Genomic DNA, 10,152 nt, shown 5'->3' with positions numbered 1-10,152 from the left:
GGGATCATTACACAAAAAGATCAAGCGCTTGTCTTGTTCGGCTCGTTAAAACTATCGAAAAGTCATCCCTTTCGTATTATTTTATAATTTTTTGGACTTAAGGGATTATATTACGAACAAGGAATACTGGAGTTTCCTTTCCGTCTCTTTTTAGACTCTCTAAAATTGAAAAGGACCGAGTTATCCTTGTCGTTAAACTTGTTAAAACAATAGCGACAAACTTGTCCATGCAGACAATGGCAAGTTTCACTGTCGCTAGGCTCATTAAAACATAGCGGCAGGTTTGCTCAAAGGGAAAATTATAGAACAAGCATATGTTATCCTCCTCAAGCTTAACAAAAATAAGGAGGTACTGGTCGGCAATGACTGGGGAAAAATTGGGAAGAAAACTTCAAGAAACTTTATTGGTAGCAAGTCGCTCTTGAACATGACACTTTCACTCCATCACCATGATTGAGTTGGGTTGGGTTATTCCGTTCACCGGTCATATCGCCATTGGTCCTCCGTACCATCCGTTTTTGGGGTTAATGCTACCAATCCATTTCAATGTCGCCGATATTTTCAAGAGAAATCGCTCAGAGAATTCACCAACCCATCTTATGTCTCATCTGTTGCAATACCTTCACACTTCATTCTTTCATGACTGCCACCCTGAACCTTGTATCATCAGATCGTTTTCACCTCCACAAAATCATTTTCTCCATTTCGTGTCGTAGATGTGGGATTCATTAAGGCCCTCCTACAACGGGTCACTTCTTGTCGACATCAGCTCATTATCCAAGGAGTTGACTTCGAAACAACCTTTTTAGTACATTGAAGCTTGCATGCCTCAATGGCAAGTTTCTCACTTCCAGCGACAGGTTTATATCAATGGCCTTCGACCGAAAGATTTTGCGTGGTGTTTGACATCGACTCATGTATTCACACCACGTGAATTGTACCGCATTACCTTGAGGGTCATTATCATTATCGGTGATTTCTCTCATGCCTGTTAATAGCTTACATCATTGGCTGGTAATTAGGCGATGTCTTTCCATGTTTGACCTCATAACATCCTTTCACATGGATCGACTTGTACTTTGGGCAAAGATTGAATGAGTTTTGAAGACCCCAGATCTTGTTTCATCCATCCGGGCTGCGATATATTCAAGAAAATAAAGACATCAAATGTACATTATTGCTGCACAGATAATCATCCAAGTTAAGGGATGATGGCTCTACGAGAATCACCAGTCTGCCACACAGACGGTTGTCTGTCCTATGTACATGAAAATGAATTTATAAAGTTGAGCATGGGAATGCCCGCCTCAGCTATATCATGAAAATATTATGAAGATAATGTATTGTATTGTATCTTATTACAGGTCACCTTCTAGTTCAAAAAAGCTCGGATCCTCATGATAAAGCATTTCACTCGACATCAAAAGATTTACAACCTCATGCTTTAGGGGGAAACTATTATAGACATATTTGGGCACTACAAGCCCAATCGCATATGTCCATAAACCAAGGTCTTCTAAGTCCCTAAAAGTGTTGTTTCATACCCTAAAGGAGCAAGGTTAGCTGATTATGTCATCTCCTAGAAGTTCTCCCTGAAAAACTACTCAGAACTGGTCAAAACAGGACCATACAGACTGCTCAGTGCTGAGGGTGCGATGCATCTCACCTGCCACATGCAAAAAGTGTGATGCATACTAGAAATCCCTTCTGTAGGGTGTGATGAGCGAGAGCAGACAAATGGTAGAGGTAGTTAGCTAGGTGAAAACCCAGAGAATCTTCTAGAAACTATCCATTTGACACTTGCCTCTCTAAATTCGCCCAGGGATGAGTAAGAGATCATGAAATCTCCAAGTGGAACCAAGAACTATTAGAGAGATGAGACTAATCAAAATCCCTGAAGCTGACTCACCCACCTGCAAACATCTATATATGGATCCGTCATCCTAGAGATCCAGAGGCTGGAATTTTGTATTTTGTAAGGAAGTGTTGTTGGTTTCTCTGTGCAAGCATTGTATTGTTGGGTGATCTAAGCTTTTCATGAGGTGAAGTGTTATGAAACCAGCTCAAGAAAAGATAGAAAAGATAGATCAACGCCTTATAATTCAACCTCTTCGAGGGGGAAACCTCCTTTACATTACATAAATGAACAATTCTTGGATGATACAAATGAAAATACCTCCTTTCTATATATAGGATTCTAAGGGTCATAACATAATCAGAGCCGACATAAAAATAATAATGTAATGGCACAATAATAAAAATAGTGGGCTTCTATGGGGCACAATAGTAACAATATGGGCACTACATGGGTACATCAATATAATAAGTGGGTTGTACTAGTAATAATAAGGGGTTACACTAGTAGTAGAGGGGCCTAACATGCCCCTGTCCTTCAAAAGGCGTTTTCCTCAACGCTTGAGTAGTTCTTGATTCTTCTGTATAAAATTATTGTCCTCCCATGTGGAATCTTCAGCAAGTAAGTTCTTCCACTTGATGAAATACTCTGAAATTGATCGATTTCGCAGCTGTCGGGTTCTTGTTTATGTGTCTGCTCCAGGTTCCAATATGATTTTTCCTTCCTCTTCAATTTCTAGCAATATTGTTTGAATTAGGATCTTTTGCAACTTGTGAATAAGTGGTTGTACTTCTTCGTCCTTCTTCCATTCATCCCTTGCTTCGTTTATCCAATCTAGTTGGATAATAGAAATAGCACAAAACAATGCATCCACATCCTTATCCTTGAAGAGTCTTCCCATTCGGTAAGTTTGCCATTTTTAAGTGCATGTAGTATTGCCAACATTTCCTTCTCATAAATAGCTTGCTTGAGATGTAGCAGTAAAAATACCCAATCACCTACATCAAACTTCTTTCGCTGCAATGTTGATCTGCCTGTTGTTTCATTCTATTCTGTGCCAACACGAGGTTATCCTTTAAGAGTTGGAGGACTTGTTTTTAGTGTTCGATGTGATGTTCCATTGCTTGAACCTTAGAATTTTCTCTTAAATATGATGTGATGGATGGTGGTTGATATCCATAAAGTTCCATAAATGGGGTCATTTTTGTTGCTGTATGGAAGGAAGTGTTATACCACCATTCAGCCAGAGGCAACCATTTGACCCATTGTGTCTATTTATCAGATACAAAGCAACGAAGATATCCTTCCAAACATTTGCGTACTATCTCAGCTTTCCCATCGGATTGAGGATGATAAGATGAGCTATGAGCTAACAGAGTACTAAGACAAGAAAATAATTCTGTCCAAAAATTTCCAATGAAAATTGGATCTCTGTCACTTACAATAATATTTGGGTTTCCATGTAGCTTTTGAATTGTTTCCATAAATGCAGTAGATGCTGTAATGGCTTTAAATGGATGTGATAATGCAAAAAAGTGTGCATACTTGGTAAGTCTATCAACTACCACCATGATGACACTCTTTCCCTCAGACTTGGGTAAACCTGTGATAAAATCCATTGAAACCTCCTCCCAACATTGGCTTGGAATGTATAAAGGTTGTAATAGACCTGAGGTCTTAATTGTTTCAACTTTATTTTGTTTTCCACTATGTCACAAAGCCCTTTTACTCTTTCCAATTGTTGTGGTGTTGCTCTAAAGAAGGTGTTTCTCTTTGTATCCTCATAATGTGCTATCATTTCCTCCATGAAAATTGACCACATAACAAGTTGTTTACAAGAACAAAGCCCTTCAAACCATAAAAATTGATCTGGTTCTAAATATGAAGATGCAATACATACCTTTTGTAATAGTGGTACACCATGTAGATCAAAATATTGCTCCATATGAAGTATCCAATGTACCAGATCCTTGCCATCAAACTTCCTCATATCGATTTATGCAATATGGTGGGTCTTCGATCCCACATTAGATTCTATGAAATAATGATTAACATTTCTTTTGTTCGCATCATGAGTTTCCTTTACAACCTTTTCACCATTAGTAAGTATTTCTTGTAGAAAATTTGTCAAATCTATCTTCAAATCTGCCATATCTCTCTTCAAATCATCCATCTTAGCTTCGATGCCCTTTATCTTAGATTCCATGCCATTTATCTTAGCTTTTGTTAGCTTTTGTGAGCGTGACATTTGTTGCACTTGTTCTTGTAATTTTGATATATCATGTAGCATTTCTTCCTCTTCTTCATGAGTCATGCTAGGGCTTTTAGGTTCCTTACTAGGTGTTTGCATTTTCTTTCCTTGGGGCATCTGTTACCGATAATAATGCTCTACTATGCCCTTTTAATTCCTTCAAAATAAATTTTCAAGTCAATCTTAAGCAAAAATTTAAAAGAATCTACACACCCTTTTTCACTTTGTAGGAGCTCGATATTGCCTCTGATGTATCTCTGTGCTTTCAGATCATCCAGTTCTGAAATTAGGACCTGCAGTAGACCTCTATGTCCTCTTTCCAATGCCACCAATCTGATCCAAATTGGATTCTCCAAGGAAGAGTTATGCAAAATATCCCACAGTGACCTGATTATAGACTAGTTCAGTAGAGAAAAATTGTACGATGTGCCACAAGTCACGATTTCGACCTTTGGCTCTGAAAAATATAAACAAGAAACTACAGTCCGTCCTCTTTCTATAACTTTTTATGAAATTTCAATCTGATGCTCAGAGAGAAAATTATGACGTTTTTCCCCAGGTCACCTGTTTGGAATGTAATTCAAGAGTCTGTAAAAAGAGAAACTTCCTTAGATCATATCTCCATAAATATATCACAAAAATCTCTGAAATTTAGACCGAGGTTCAGCGTGATGTCATATCAAATGGGTTTTTTTTTTTAGCTTCTGAAATATCGCAGAAAAAAAGTTATAGTGAAAATGCCACGATGACCTATTTAGAGCAGCGAAACCCTAGAATCCAAAGCTCTGTTACCAAATGTTATGAAACCAACTCAAGAAAAAATAGGAAAGATAGATCAACGCCTTAGAATTCAGCCTCTTCAAGGGGGAAACCTCCTTTACATTACATAGATGAACAATTCTTGGATGATACAAATGAAAAGACCTCCTTTCTATAGATAGGAGTCTAAAGGGTCATAACATAATCAGAGATGACATAACAATAATAATGTAATGGCACAATAATAACAATAGTGGGCTTCTATGGGGCACAATAGTAACAATATGGGCACTACATGGGTACATCAATATAATAAGTGGGTTTTACTAATAACAATAAGGGGTTAAACTAGTAGTATAGGGGCCTAACATGAAGAGGGCTTTGATGCTGGGAGGATGGCGCTGGGTCAGACCAATGGGTTGTAATCCTCTCTTCTACTACTTCTATCAATAAAGCTATTTGAGTTTTCCTCCATATTCTTGTATATCTCTAAATCTTGTGTTGATATATGCATTTATATGGTTAATATACATCTGATCCTATATTGTTTATGGTTATAGATCTCTATGCTTTGATGGTATTTTGCTGCTTTGATTCTATAGGTGTTCTTTGAAGCGTGACAAGTAAGGAAGGAGTGGCAAAGCTCTGTCAAAGGAGGGAGGAAACAAGCAAGGAGCCAAGTGAAAGACTGAGGTTGCTCTCTCATCTATTTCTCATAAAGGAAAACAAAAGTAACTTTAGTTTGTTTGTTTCTAATATAGCTACCCGTCTTAGTGGGACTAGCAGCTCTGAATGGACACTATTTTTCCCAATAACAAGAATACGTCTCTAGCCTAGACTTCTAAATGTTGTGCGTTAGTTTCCAAAGAATTTTTATTTTCATTAAGGTGTCTTTTATAGTTGATCTTTCTTAAGAAGTTTGCCTTTAAGTTTCACCGCGTGATGTAGATATACAATTCCTAAATATGCAATCTAAGATGATAAACAGTTGTTTACTTTCTTTTTGCAATGAAAATCCTAGTTACTAAGGAAAGAGAAGTAAACTTGTTTCAACATAGAGCAGAGAGCACACACTAGATGCACTTTTCCTAAATCAATACAAGCAGTCAAAATGCAGATGCACATGCATGTATTTGTTTTCTGCTTTCTTAATGTGTGAATGACAAAAGAAAGCTAAGTCTAGATCTGAACTATTTTATTTCAAAGTGACAATACTAACAATTTTTTCTTTTCAAAACGAAAGGAAGACTAAGACAACACTTTCCGACTTTTAATTTAAAACTGTTTTGACACTTGAAATACTAATAATTTCAAAATCAAGTACAATGACAAAAGTAAAATCAACTATCTAGAAGAGGAAGACTTTACGACACTCTTATTTTGATTCAAAATGACAATTATGACACTTGCATCAAAAACGACAGTTCGATTAGGCTACTTTCGACAAAGGAGGATTGCAAATGATCGAAAAATACACAAAAACATTTACAATTCCTAACTGATGGAGGCTGAAATAATGTGAAGGAATATGGTTACAACAAGAAGGTACTGATCATGAACAACAAAACTACCGAATAAAGCTAAAAACAAAGAGAAAAACCAAAATTCAAAGAAGAAAACACAGTTTACTCAATCATCGCACCTGCAACATACGGGAGGTGCGATGCATCCAGGTTGCACAATTACAGACAGTGTGATGGGCTAGGGAGCGAAACTGAGCTTGGTTTTTGCTCAAAACTTGCAGCTAAGTTCAGTGATTTAGGCTAAGTAATGATGGACAGTAAACACAAAGCATAAGGGTAGGATCTGATGAGGTTTTGAGCTACCACAAGGGAACTTAGGATGCTTTGTAAGTCAGATGTTCAGTTCATAAACCAACCCGGAGATTGACTGAAGCAGCGTTTATCTACTTCGCAATTGCATAGCAAAGGCATTTGGAAGGCTTGTTGGCTAACTTCAAGCTCCGTCTGTAGTTTATAAAGCAAACAAAACAAACTATTCAATCCCCAGTGGAGTCGCCATTTTGTTATCGGGAAAACTAGTGTCCATTCAAAGCTGCTAGTCCTACTAAGACAGGTAGCTATCTTAGAAACAAACAAACCAAAGTTACTTGTGTTTTCCTTTATGAGAGATAGATGAGAGAGAAGCAGAGAGTACCAACCTCAGTCTTTCGCTAGTCTCCTTGCTTGTTTCCTCGCTCCCTTGATAGAGCTTTCACCACTCCTTTCTCACTTGTCCCGCTTCAAAGAACACCTATAGAGTCAAAGAAGCAAAATAGCATCAAAGCATAGAGATATATAACCATAAACAATATAGAATCAGATGTATATTAACCATACAAATGCATACACAAATACAAGATTCAGATATATACAAGCATATGGAGGAAAACTCAAATAGCTTTATTGATAGAAGTATTAGAAGAGAGGGTTACAAATAAGCTGTCTGATCCAGTGCCATCCTCCCAGCATGAAATCCCTCTTCACCTCATGAAAAGCTAGATCACCCAACAATACAATGTTGCACAGAGAAACCAACAACACTTCCTTACAAAATACAAAATTCCAGCCTCTGGATCTCTAGGATGAGGGATCCATATATAGATATTTGCAGATGGGTGAGTCAGCTTCTGGGATTTTGATTACTGTCATCTCACTGATATTTCTTGGTTCCACTTGGATATTTCATGATCTCTTACTCATCCCTGGGTGAATTCAGAGAGGCAAGTGTCATATGAGCAGTTTCTAGAAGATTCTCTAGGTTTCCACCTAGCAAACTACCTCTACCATTTGTTTGCTCTAGCTCATCGCACCCTACAGAAGGGTTTTTCAATATGCATTACACCCTTCGTGTGTAGTAGGTGAGATGCATCACACCCTTAGCACTGAGCAGTCTGTATGGTCCAGTTTTGACCAGTTCTGAGTAGTTTTTCAGGGAGAACTTCTGGGAGATGATGTAATCAGCTGACCTTGTTCCTTTAGGGTATGAAAAAACACTTTTAGGGGCTTAGAAGCCCTTGGTTTATGAACATATTTGATTGGGGTTGCAGTGCCCAAATATGTCTATAACAGTTCTAGGTCTCCAAAAGGGCAAAAAACACCCAAAAAGTGCCATCTCTACCACTTTTTTTCCACACAGGAAGCAATCTTGGGAGAATCAATGTTTGGAGGGGCAAATGAACTCCAAATTTAGAAATTCAAGTTGTTCCAGAAAGTAGACTCAACAAGATTTCCAACGAGCTATCCTGCACTTGATTTGGACTCCAGGAAGGCTTCCAAAATTGGCCTAGAAAAAGCATTGCACATTAAAATTTTGGCGCTGCACATTAAATTGATTTTGCCAATTTTGCCTGATTTTCGAGATTTTTCCTAGTTTTCTTGGGAGATCATTTTTTCCTCATTTCTTGGTAAATGTAAGCATGGAAAATGATGAATTCGATGTAAATATGGATGAAAATAACTTCATAGGGTAGATACATCAAGTTCCAAGTGGTTTTGAGCTGTAATGAGTTGGTTTCCTTGGTTTTAGAGGCAAGTTTTTCCACTGCCTATATTCATGTTCTTAGCTTAGATATGGTTGAGACCACCCCTCTTCTCGTAGATTCAACCCTGATAGCTAGCATGAGTGATTTCCTTGCCTATATTATGTAATTTCTTAGTCATTTGTGAAGGCTGGACTCTTGTCGAAGCTCTAAACTTTATTGTATATCTCTATAGCAGTTTGGCAAGGAATAAAACTAGGTTTCACAACTATTTTTGTGGGATTCTTGTGACAGTGAGTTTATGTATTGTTTCTTCTTTTTAATGAGTTTTTATTATGTTTTATATGTATCCAAATCTATCTTTCTCTTCTAAAACTAAATGAATCAAGGTGAATGGAAAAAATACACTGTTGTGCTTTGTCTTGGGAATGCATTTGGTTTTCAATGTTTTCAATTGTTTGAAGAGGATTCATAGTTTCTTTATGCCCTCCTCAACTCCTCAACTGTATTAAAACTACCATCTCAATCCATTTCTAGTACATAAACCCTTGTCTACCTCGCCCCACAGAACATGACTATATACCTGAGTTGATTTCCCGAACCCAATCTTGTAGGAATTTACAGGGTAAGTTCCTCAGAAAGAACACCAAAAGGACACCGCTCACAACCAGATCACAGATCAATACGCCAGTATTTTTGACGTGGTTAAAACCCTCAAAGAGGGAAACAGTCCACGGCCTGTCCCAACGTGGGTACTACATGCAATTTATTAATCAAAGAATGAAAATTTACATAAGCTTCTCTCATGCACGGATTACCCGAACAATGACCCTCCATGCGCTTTAAATAGAACTCATGGACCAATCGGGTGTCAAGCCACGGATCAAGTGTCGGTAATACCGAGGTGAGAGTGAACCGTCAGATCACTACATATCGTGACCGTCGGATTGTAAGTTACAAAATGTACAACGGTAAAGAAACACACTTTACCTAACTCTATACCTAACTCTATACTAGACCAAGTTGAACTTAACTATTTCCTATGTGTCGGAATATCCTAACATCCCCCCTTAAGAACAACTTGGGATAGGATTGAAGGATTTACAAATATGACACAATAGGAGAAGGAAGGAGGCACTAGAGCCTATCCCCCCTTAGTGACAACTTCCTGAACTCCAAGCATATATCGAAGTTTAGTGAACTTCGCCTCTGTGAGAGCCTTTGTGAAGATGTCTGCAACCTGATCATCTGTTGAACAATATTGCACTTCAAGAACATGGTCATGAATGAGCTTTCTGATGAAGTGCATGTGTAGTTCAATGTGTTTACTGCGCTGATGCTGGACTGGATCTTTGCATAGCTGAATGGCACTTTGATTATCACACCAAAGTGTGGTTGGATGCTGCTGCTCAAAGCCAAACTCTGATAGGATCTGACAAAGCCACAAGGCTTCCTTACTAGCTTCCACGGCACCACGATACTCTGCTTCTGCTGACGAAAGAGAAATGGAAGCCTGTTTCTTGCAAGCCCATGTAATAGGTCCTGAACCAAGAGTGAAGACATAACCGGCAGTAGACTTCCGATCATCAGGGTCACCAGCCCAATCAGAATCAGTGAAACCAACTAATAGAGGAGCTGCTTTGGCACTGTAATGAATCCCAAACTATATTGTACCTCGAACATAACGAAGTATTCTTTTAGCTGCTTTCCAATGACTTTCATGGGGGTTTTGCATAAAACGAGCAACAAGGCCAACAGCAAAGGAAAGGTCAGGACGAGTATGGGTTAAATACAAGAGTTTTCCTA

Source organism: Pinus tabuliformis, chromosome 1_1, assembly GCF_031772625.1.
Source record: "Pinus tabuliformis cultivar Carrire ecotype Pingquan chromosome 1_1, CPIR1, whole genome shotgun sequence".
Taxonomy (NCBI): Eukaryota; Viridiplantae; Streptophyta; class Pinopsida; order Pinales; family Pinaceae; genus Pinus; species Pinus tabuliformis.
This window is presented reverse-complemented; position numbering follows the sequence as displayed.